General features: G+C 43.2%; 1 pseudogene; it reads left to right on the top strand.

The window, feature by feature from the left end:
• Positions 1-760: 760 nt before the first annotated feature.
• On the top strand, positions 761-1920 carry LOC101288215 (GTP:AMP phosphotransferase AK3, mitochondrial-like; annotated as a pseudogene).
• Positions 1921-12011: the final 10091 nt, after the last annotated feature.

Below are 12011 nucleotides of genomic sequence, written 5' to 3'. Positions count from 1 at the left end.
GTCTGATACTGTATTAAGCCAGTGCACTTGGACCATCTGAGACAAAGCTGAGGATCTGTTTCACATCTTATTGAGTAAACCAAACCCTAAGTATTTTTCCAGGGAAGTGATTAGAAGGTAATTGTCACTTTAAAAATTCTACATGGAAATAAACTGCAAATGGTCCATAAACAAATGAAAAGATGCTCAATCTCACTTATATTGAAGAAATTAAAATTAAAATAGTACTTTCTCACCTCTTTGTTGGTCTATTGACATAGCCTTCTAACTGCTCTCCTTCTTGAAGATGGAACAATCATCTAAAAACAAAAATCAAGTCATGTCCTTCCACTGCTTGAAACCCAGCTTTCCAGTTCACTTAATAGTTATATTTAAACATAAATTACATCTTTCTTTAACCTAAATTGTATCATTCTGCAACTTTTTGCATTTACAATGTCTTAGAAATCTTTTCATGTTAACAGAGACCTGTCTTTTTAGCTGCTGCATTAATATTCCATAGTATGGCTTAAGGTTCACTTAGCTATTCTCTAATTAATGAACAGATAAATTGTTAATAGTTTTTTGCTGTTATAAATAAGGCTGAAATGAACATCCTATACCCTTCTTGTCACTTGAGAGTGCTTTTCCAAGGAAGATACTGAGAAGGAATTTTTTTAAAAAATGGCCACTGCCAAGTTGCCTTCCAAACCAGCTGTGGGGGCACCCCACCAGCAGGAGTGTGAGAGACCTACTTACACCTTTGCCAACATTTGCTTCTAGATGTTCTGAATTGTTCCGCTGTCTAGTTCCGTGACTTGTATCATTCTTTAATTCCAGAAATTCTTGTCTTTAATAATCTCTTTAAGTACTGTATCCCTCCCTCCTCTCCTTTTCCTCCTGTGAAAGGTGGAACTTTTGAATCTACACGTTGTTTCTTCATTTTCCTTTCATACCTCCCATCTCTTCCGCCCTTCACACTGCATTGTGGGAGAATTCCTTGACTCAGTCTTACAACTCACGCATACGCTCTTCTTCCGTAGCGTCCGTCCGTTTCCACGTGGGTTACGCCCTCTCGCCCTCTGCGCTTCTTCGTGGCTCCACCCCCGACGTCAGGCCGCCGAGACTGGGAGCGAGCGCGCAGGCGCAGCTGGCTTCCAACCAGAAGCCCAGTTGATGGCTTGGCCCTGGCCTCACTCAGCAGCCATGGGAGCGTCAAGGCAGTTGCAGCGCGCTCCATGATCATGGGCACCCCGGGCTCCAGCAAGAGCACCCTGGCGCTGCGCATCATCAAACACTTCCAGCTGAAGAAGTTCTCCAGTGGGGACGTGCTCCGAGACAACATGCTGAGGGACACAGAAATTGGTGTGCTGGCCAAGGGGAATGTCCCAGGGGAAGCTCATCCCAGACGACCTCATGACTCGGCTGATCCTCCAGGAGCTGAAAAATTTCACCCAGTATAACTGGCTGTTGTGTGGATTCCCCAAGACACTCACACAGGCTGAAGCCCTGGATAGAGTTTATCAGGTACACCTGGTGATGAACCTGAACGTGCCCTTTGAGATCATCCGGCAACGCCTCACGGCTCGCTGGATTCATCCAGCCAGTGGCCGCGGCTACAACCTCGAATTTAACCCTCCCAAAGCAGTCGACGTGGATGATGTGACTGGAGAGCCTCTCATTCAGCGTGTGGATGATAAACCAGAATCACTTATCAAGAGAATGAAGGTTTACTAAGACCAAACAAAACTGGTCCTGGAATATTACGAGAAAAAGGGAGTGTTGGAAACATTTTCTGGAACAGAAACCAATCAGATCTGGGCCTGTATGCATGGTTTCCTGCAAACAAAAGTCCCACAGAGACCCGAAAAAACTCAATTACCCCACGAGGAAAAATCCTTGTGATTAGCAAGATGAGCAGAACTCTTCCTTTCTTCACATGGAGTTAGTTCCTTGTTCTAAGACCCCACCATGAATGAATTCTTTGAAAATATTATTTTCACTTCTGTGGATTTTATTCGGGATACTAAGGATATGACAAATGAGTCTGATAGTAAGATTTGTCTTTTGGGGACTTCCCTGGTGGCACAGTGGTTAAGAATCCGCCTGCCAATACAGGGGACACGGGTTCGAGCCCTGGTCCGGGAAGATCCCACATGCCATGGAGTAACTAAGCCCATGCGCCACAACTACTGAGCCCAAGTGCCACAATGACTGAAGCCCACGGGCCTAGAGCCTGTGCTCTGCAACAAGAGAAGGCACTACAAGAAGAAGCCTACACACCTCAACAAAGAGTAGCCCCCGCCTTTGCAACTAGAGAAAGCCTGCACGCAGCAATGAAGACCGAACACAGCCAAAAATAATTAATTTAAAAAAAGATTTTTTTTTGAAATTGTCTAGTGTGTTTTATCCAGCTGTCTTCTATGAGTATGCAATTCAGAAACATTAAAAATGTCTAAACTTTAAAAAATTCTTATAGACCAAAAGTACAAGAGCAACTGGTAGTAATCTAACTTGTGTTCAGTAAGAATAAGTGATTGGTAAGGTTTCATATTTTTCTGGAAAAGTAAAAAATTAACATTATACTAATTTGCAGAAAGTATTTCATCAGAAGCTTTTGTGTAGCCAGATACCAAAAAAGACATTTCTAGCACAGGGGATGTGGTTTTGTGAGATGCTACCTCTATAAAATTCCAGATAAAAATAACTGGATTTACCAATCCACTGCAGAATGCGAGTTTACTGATGTCTTTAAGAAACCTATAAGGAGGCCGTATGAGCTATATTACTTTTGTTGTTAAACATACCTTCAGTTTACTCAGAATTTTCAATTTGCTATAAAAAAAATTTAGGAAAATATTACTTCGATATGATTTTTTTTCCTTTGAAAAAAAGGAAAAAGTGTTCACTGAGGGATATAACATGTTAGAAACTGACATTGTAAGTTCTTGTACAAGCACCAAAATTGAATGCATTTTCTTTAATGGAAAATGTAATTGACATCTTATGTTTTCAGATGTTACTCAAGTTAAGAAACGTGTTTTAGGGGACTTCCCTGGCGGCACAATGGTTAACACTGTGCGCTTCCCCTGCTGGGGGCATTGGTTCAATCCCTGGTTGGGGAACTAAGATCCCACATCCCACATCCCATGCAGCCAAAAAAAAAGTGTTTTAGGATCTACTTGACAGTTCTCTTTTTGATCTCTATGCCTTGGTGAGTAACAAAGTATTTTAAAAAGAAGAATGAATAGAAGAAAACTTGTGATACTCCATAAAATAAAATACTGTATCATTAGGAAATAGAAATAGATCAAGCATGCCTGGTGGGAAATTTCCTTGACAGAAATAACCATCATAATTAGAAAACAGATGTGGCAATAGAAAGGCTTTATATGACAGGACCAGGAAAGTAATTGAATTTGCTGAAGGTAGAGTTCTTTATTCCTGATCAAAGAAGTTGATACCTGCTGGCGTTCGCTGACATCCTATCTTAAGGGGAAAAAATCTTGCCAGTGTGTGTAATCTGAGAATGAGTGCTTATGTACTGTGCCCTGGAGTAGTGGGGCAGTATGAGAAATGGAGGAGAAACCAGACTATATCTTAAATGGTATATTTATTTTTATTTTAGTTGGTGCTAAATCAAATGAAACAAGTCCTTGTACAAGCTACTACTAACTGCCTTTGAAAAATTCAGCCCATCTTACTCCAGGCACTTCAAATACAAATACCAGCAAGTGTTTCTTACGTATTTGAGGGGAAAACTTATTTTTCTTTCTTTTGATTTTATTTTTCATTCATTGTCAATTTTTCAATATGGACCAAGCCTTTTAAAAAGAATTACAGAAAACATTTCATTCTTTAAAATACTTTCTATAATGTCTTATTTGAATATTGTTATACGCTTTCCAAAAAGTAAACTACTAAACTTACGAACTATCACTAGTCACTAGGTTATAAGACATCATCAGTCTTTAATAAAATTAAATTTCAGGAAAAATATCAGTTTCATCTGCTTATTCAGTTTTTTATTATAAGGACCAAATTTTAATCTCCATGACCTCCAGTTGATTTATTTGCGACTGCTCTATCCTCACACATCTATCAGAAAAATCAACTTATCCTTATTCTTAATTCCTGCTTTGCTTGCTCTATCATTTATCTTGCTTGGGCGTTGTTAGTTCATCCATCTTGTTGAGTTTGTAATCTTTTGTAGCGTTGGTCTTCTTCATATGTGTGGTGATCTTGTCTCTGTAATCTATATGGTTGAGATTCTCCATTAAATTGCATTGTCTGTCAATGAGTAGTCAACTTCTTGGGGAGATTGCTGTTCTAAATTGTCCTCTGGCCTTTTCTCAGGGACAGTGAAGAAGGAAAAGCCACTGGGTGAGATTTCTCTGGGGTGTTTAGGTCTGGTGCCCAATTCCCCTCCTCATGACACAGAGCCATATCCATCTAATCTGGGCTCCCTGGCCATGACTCCTACCTGGAGGCTGACACTTTGTCACTGCCGTTTGGCTCAAGAGCAGATGGAAAGGCATCAGTAGAGGATGAACTGATGGCCCCTCCTGCAGCAGTGCCCCAAGGACCGAAGTGTTGATTGTCCTTGTTACCCTCCTGCTTCGGGTGTCTGCCACCTTGCGGATGGAGTCTTGGTGCTCCTTCACCTTTTTGGCATTAGTCTTCTGTACACATTTTAGATTGGGCTCTGCGTTTTTGCATCAATCCAGTGTACATCCCATACTTTAGGATTTATCCTGGTTTCTGGTTCACTGAAAGTTTCACTTCTGACTTAGGATCATCAGTTAAGGGCCTTGCTGCAGGGATGAAGATGCTGGATGATATACTTAGTCCACCACCCTGAAATGGAACCACATTTCCTTGTCCACCCTCAAAATTCATAAGTCGTCAGGCCTAGAGCTATGGCTTTCAACTCTGGCTGCACATTAGAATCAGCTGGGAGCTTTAAGACAGAACATTGACACCCTGGATATTTTTATTTGGTTATCATGGGTGGAGGCCATGGTTATTGCTATGTTTCCTGTATTTTCAAAGCTCCCTGGCTTTTGTAAACCACTACCTTAAAGCAGCAGAGCTGACTTCCTCTGAGAGGGCAAGCCTTCTAAACAGTTTTCAACAGAGACTCAGAACCACCTGGCAGTCTCGCCGGCTGGAACATTCATCACAAAAGGCTCTGCCCTCCTTGTTGTACTTTTTTCTCCCACACATGGAAATATTGAAGCAATGGATATTTTATCATTAGTCATCACCATGGATAACTAACACTTTTCATTTTAGCTGTTGTTTATCAAGTGCCACATCAAATGTCACTCTAGTTACTGATTTTTGAAAGCTTGCTTACGTAAATATCTTTTCCTGTGTGGCCAGTGGGTCGAGTTCTGATATCTCTATTGTATTTAAACTCAGCTGATGATGCTCATTTTTCAAGTATGCAGGTTGTGAAACCAACTTGCAATGAAATCATGATATATTTGTTTGATGTTTTCTAGTCTACAATAGCTTTTGTTTAGTTCTAACTAAAAATCTGGGAAAAAGCCAATTCAATGGATTCTGAAGATGAAGTAACCCAAAACAATGCATTTCTCTAAAAAACAGCTAAATTTTCTATTAATAATTGACATAAACTTACATAACTGAAATGGGAACATGTTTATGTGCAATTGTGGGATGTCCTTATTCTCCAATTAGGCCTATGATCATGGTCTTGTGAGATCCTTGCACATTTTTGGTGGTTGACCATCTAGACAGCTTTACAGTGATGCCTTCTCCAGCAAGGAATAGGAAAACACCAGGTATGCAGAATGAAATGAGTTTGAATAGAGGGCAGGTGGGGAGTAGGTATTAGGAAGAAGAAAAGATGGGGGATGTGTGTAAGAGAACTTTGAATATTATGACACAGTAGCACTGCTCTCCTTTCAGCAAGCTGAGAAAATCTTCATAATGTCAGGAGATTGGAAAAAAAATATTCAAAATTGGTGGTGGTGGTGGAGGACTCCAAAGGGGGTAGGATTACTTATAGGCAATGAGAATGTGTGTTTAGTAAAGAGGATGTCAGGCCACGTGGATACAGAATTTGGCTACTGTCAAACTGTAAGGCTTTGGGAATTTATCAGATATCCCACTGAGCCACTGTTGCATGGATGGCAAAAACCCACCCAATTATGATTATGGGTAAGAGAAGAAGTCATGAGGTGAAAGAAACGAGGAGGAAGCAAAGTTAGACGTTGACTGGGAAGACACTGCGGGGAGAATGGGAAATTGTTACTAGGCGGGACATGGAATTGGAGGGTGGAATAAATTAGAAGAAAATCTTTAGAACTAAGAAAGAAATTAGAAAATATTGGCAAGAGAATTGACAGAACTGTGATAGGAAAAGAAAAGAACAGACCCCCACTCAGAGGGAACAAGCTGTAGTTCTGCCTTCTCAATATTTTTTTTCTCATAAAAAAAGAAAAACAATGCCTACTATATCCCTTGAGCACTGGGACATTGATAAGAACCATTAAGTCAGGTAAGGAAAGAGGTCCAAGTAAATTACTTTGAAGCAAATGAAGTCTTAATGGGGTTTTCATCTAGCAGGAATAGGACTCACTTCCTGGCATTATTACCATTTGGAATGGCCATTTCATGGGGCTCTAACAGGTGGAAACGTTGCATGCAATATGTCTCCAAATGTGATCATTTCAGAAATCATCTGAGAACTGGTGAAAAGCTTTAGCAAGTTTAACAATCCTAGAATCTTCCTTTACTTAGTCTCCATGATATTGCTCTCAAAAGTTAACAAATTTAAGCAATAAGGCAATCAGATGACATATCTGTATGTACTGGGAGCCTGGGCTCAGAGGTAGCCTTTACACATGACGACAAGGTGAGACTCAGGCTGTATATAACTACCATCTGACAGCAAAGTTTTCAACTATATTGTAGTTTGTTAGTAGCTCTCCTGTTGCTTAAAATGTCTTCCCAAATGCAGTAGGGAGGGACCTCAGGACCTGAAATCTTACCTGGAAGCTGTAGTGACTCCTGAGTCCCAAAGAGATGCCATGGGCCAGCCAATGCTGCTCCCACAGTTGTGGGCACCAGGGGAGGGAGAATGTCAAGTTCTCAAAAAACAAACTAAAACAAAATATAATTTAAAAAACAAATTAACACAAACAAAAATAATAACAAAAAAAGCGGCAACACATAAGAAAAATGTGAGTCCCTTTCAGGGACACTGTCCTTCTGTTTGGATGACTTTCTGCTTCTGGTCTCTTGTTGGATATGCTATTGTCTTTGTCTTAAGCAGAGTTTGCCTTAAATCATAATTTGCAGTGTCAAGAAAGTACAAAAGCTCTCCTATTGTCCACAGGGCCTTCCACTTCTGATGATAGTCACTAAAAGGGGGACACATTCTTCTAATATTTCACAGTTAACAGTAAGGCTTAGAATCATCTCGGAAGACTTAACACAGTGACTAATACTTATTCTAGGATAAAAATGAGGGATATAAGCGGGCTGAGAGAGTGATGGTTGCCTACAGCATGGATGGTGGTGATATGGGATGTGAAAGCTAAGAGCGAGGTCAAGAAAATGGTACAGAAAGGGAAGTTGAAGGATAACCTTCTGCCACGTATCTGCCTAGGGCAAGGCTGGGTGGAAAGCAAGTATTTTTGTTAGTCCAGCAAACCTGCCTCCTCGCCCCCTACAGAGTGATCTCTAAAGGTTTTCTCTGACACAACAGGCACCTGCCACACGTAATCCTTGGAAATTCCTAGCTTTTCTTGCACCAGTATTTGCAATGTTTCTAAACAACTACTTCCCCTCCTCCTTGCACTGCAGAAAAGGTGTCCATTCTGTGCCCTGATGCATTACAGCTGCAGATTGCCTGGAGTTTGCTCATCATCACGTGGCCTTTTCAAATCAGAAGGCTCCTTTCCTCAGGTCTCACATGGGATTGCTCATAGTCATGTGATGACCCTTTCAATGATCTAACATGGAATAGCCAGCTGAGCAGGAAGGGCCATGGGTGGCCTTAGAACTAAGCCGATTGTCCTGTATCAGCCTGAGCTATTGGTTAAACGTTCACATGACCAACATGAGAACATGTTCATACAAGTGGGTGGAGCAAGGGAGGGTTCCCCATCTCCAAACACATGTTCTAAAAGTGTGAAAATCCCTAGCGTGCCTCAGTCTTCGGCCCCATTAGTGAGCTTGCGCATTCTTAGGGAAACACACAGTGTAGAGTTTATTAGGAAAGCCCAGCCACAAGTGTGCGCCTGCCTCACGTCCAGACATTTGGTAAAATCCACTTGCTCCCACCTCCCTAAAGACACAGCGCACAGCTGTATGTGGGGATCACCAGGGCCGAGCTGAACCAGTCAACTCAGTGGGTTTGCAGGCTCAATCCGACCCTTACAACAGCCAAAAGGAGCCTCACCAAGCCTTTGTATGAGGGGTCGCACTCTCCCTGGGAATAAACTCGATGAGTCCTGTTGTCTTTGAACTGCCCTGCCCACACTCAACACCTATTTTAGACAGCACATGACTGACTCACAGAAGAGAGCACAGTACTGCACCATGGCTTTAAAGCATGCTGCACACCCACTTCCTTGGGCAACAGCCCCAAAACACACAGGTCTCTGAGCGCCGACGGTGAGGACCCTTTCCTCTCCTGGCACCTATACACAGACCCAGTGAGTGAGGTCACCAAAATGCCGCAAAAAACAAGCAAACATCTAAAACTATCTCCTGAACATACAAGTTGACAACTTGAGCGAGAAGGTAGAGGCAAAAAAAAAAGTCATTTAGAGCTTGATGTCTCCATGACAGAGTTAGCTATGCCCAGGTGCTGGGGTGGGGTGAGGCCTGAAAGAAACCACATCAACAGGGGTTCAGAGGCCGCCAAGGAGGTGTGTGGAGGACCTTTTCAGAGGGGCCAATGGCTCCAGGTGAAGGCATGGAAATGAAGTACCATACACTCCAATTCCCTTCCCCGTGGCGTCTTGCCTCCGCTAGGTTAATGCTCAGAAGTTGTTTTTCTGAAAGCTCGTTTGGCAGCTGGGTCTGAAACCCACTCAACTTTGCTCAGATAAGTTGTGTATTGTGTGAGGGTAGCAGAGAGAAGAGAGAGTGCTCACTCTATGTATGAAAAAGTCTTGGGAATTCAGGATAACTAATAAATTAGACCTCAGAAGGGACAGGAACTGGGATCCCTGAGAAACCCTCCACGGCCAGAGCTGAGCTCCCTGACTTAGCACAGGGGTCACAGGCTCCAAAGCCTACGGGGGTCCACACACATGAATCAGTGGGTCTAAAACAGAAAAGTGCTCGTCACTCAGGCTCAGGGTCCCCAGTGCAGCAAGTGGTCGCCCTGGTGCCTCAGCTTACGTTCCATGTATCTGTTTCCTTATGTTCCTCAAGCATGTTTGGCAGTTCTAGCTATGTCTCTGATTTCAGAAAGAGTAATTCAGTTGGTTCCTGGTTTGGTTAGGGGCCATTCCTGGTCCAGTCCCATGGTGGGTAGGATGGCCCTTTCCAGTAGTTGTCGGTGAGGAAGTATGTGTGGCAGGTCAACTGGGTTACCTTTGTTGACATTTCCAGATCTTGCTTCCTCTTTGGGTCATGTTCTGGAACTGAGAAGGAGGCACAGGGTTTGTCTAACCTGGACTTCCTGAACCGTCCTCAGTAAAAGGAATGAAAAATGACCAGAAGCTCTGTGAAAACTTCCCAGCATGCTCAGAGGTGGAATCTAACTGACAGGTCTCTGGCTGGTGCTTCCCCCCGGGGCATCACCTGAGCTGTTCCTGCAGCCAAAATTGACTCCTTTCTCTTCTTTCTTCACATTTCCAAACTATACCACTCCTCCTTACTAGTAATGTTTGTTTGGAAATAGGTCTATGCCTGATGGCCTTTCCTGCAGGAAGAGTTCCAGGATATTCTCTCCCCAGTAAGGAAAAAAATTGGCAGGTGAGCTACTTGTCTTCACCCAGTTCTCATGTTCTGACATGGGGAAAGGGCTGGCAGTACTGCATTTTTCTCTGCTTGCTTGGTTCAACCACATCACTTACCTTCTGATCCAGCATTTTCCAAGTCTCTGTAGACTCCACTCAATCTGTGTATTAAGAAAGGCAACATTTCTCAGTCTTACAAAGAATTATTTTCAAACATGCCATTTCTGGAAGGTGGCACCAATGTTCTTTACTGCTTTTTCTACCCACCCACAGCAGAGCAGAGAAGAGCCCCCTGACTTGGGGGCAGAACTCCTGAGTGTGAGTCCAGCTCTCCCTTTACTCACTGCTTTGAAAGTCTTTAATTAGAGGCAATAATGGAACAATGGCAAAAGTAAAACAGGCTGACTCCTTAGGATTTCCCAAGGACTCCTTAGGAAAATTTTTCTAATATTCTACCTTTCTGAGGAAAATCCTAGACCAGGAATTCATCCAGGCGTGGAGAATACCTCTACGAACACATTTATATTTTCTAGTCCCAATCTGTTTTCAACCCCAATACTTGGGATAACTACAAGACACCCAAAAACTCTAGAGTAAGCCCCAAAGCCTTGGTTGTAGTCTGGGAGCCTGTGATCTCTAACATTTCCAAGAAGGATCATATACTGGGGGTACATTGGTAGTCCCCCTTCTCCCTTTCATTTACTACTGGAAAAAAACTTGAAGCTAGGCAGTCTATGCCAGCGTAGGGGGTATTTAATTGCCTGTCAGCTATCTCCTCCTGCCTCTGATAGATAACAACACACTAATTTTCCCTTGAAATTCCCCTCCCATTCCCCAGTCTGGTGCGACTGGCTCCAGGCCTGGGTACCAGGTCTGGGCCTAGAAGATCACAGGGGCAGTGACTGGTTCAGAGATGGGCAGGTGTCGCAAACTGAGCAGTGAAAATCGGCCCTGACATTGTTAGAAATACAGAGAAAAAGGTATTTGAGCCCAGTATTGCTAAACTGGTAGATGGAACCCCTTGGTAACCCTTTACCAACATGTAGGGAATGCCTGACTGTGCATGAAACTAACACTGAGGAAAGCAGGGCTGAGGGAAAGAGGCAGTGACAAAAGTCCTTCACATACTGTTGAGAGCCCTGGATCTAACTGTGCCTGAAATCACCCACCAAACTTTCAGGCAGGGATTTCAAAACCGAAATGGTTGGGACCAATACACCTGGTCTAGTGACAAATTCCTAGACCCCTCATTTCCCCCATGTTCCTCCCTTCATCTCTCAGACTTTATCAACTCATATTAATCTATGTGAGAATCCATCCCTGAAGCAACCGTGGAACTTGCCATTCTTTAGACATGAGTTTTCTTGATCATCCTATGGTAATCCTTTCCGGTTCACGGGGTTGCCAAGGTTCAGATTTTATCACTAAAGTATGTGGTCAGGAACTAAGGTTATTTCCCGTAGAAATAACTGTCCTAAAATTGAAAACATCAATTGAGCAGCTCTTGTGGGCTTCGCAGGGCCTTGAGATCCCTTGGAAACAAATGTCACCTCTTCTACCATCTGCCTCGTGGCACATGGCTGTCTTGCTGCTGTCTTCCTGCTGTGTTCCCATCCTGCTCTTGTAAGCAGAGCTCTGATGCTGCGGGAAAGTGTCACAATAAACCTTTGACTTCACTTGAAGCCTAAGTAAATAAACTCCTGGACATGTGCCAACTCCTGTCGGAGCACATGTGCCCTCATTCATCGGCAACAAACAACCAACCTGGTGAAAACCACTTGGAGGCCACTGAGAGTTCCCAGGACTGTGTGTTCAGGCAGAGTATCTGTTTCTGTCCCGGCACTGGTGGACAGAATCCTCAGCTAGCTCAGCCATTCCTGGGGAGATGCCTTCCTGTGTTCTGGTCTCCCCGATCCTCTGCATGGGCCTTGGGAAGACCAGGTCCTTGGTCAGTAATATTACATATTTATGGAAGGAGGAGAGTGGAGGAAGGAGAGGAGGGTGAGGAGTGGGAGTAAAAGAGAGGGAGAGAGAGGGAGAGAAGAACAGTGTCAGGGAGATGGGAGGGGGACAATAATACCT

The sequence above is a fragment of the Orcinus orca genome, chromosome 3 (genome assembly GCF_937001465.1).
Source record: "Orcinus orca chromosome 3, mOrcOrc1.1, whole genome shotgun sequence".
Classification (NCBI taxonomy): domain Eukaryota; kingdom Metazoa; phylum Chordata; class Mammalia; order Artiodactyla; family Delphinidae; genus Orcinus; species Orcinus orca.
This window is presented reverse-complemented; position numbering and strand designations above follow the sequence as displayed.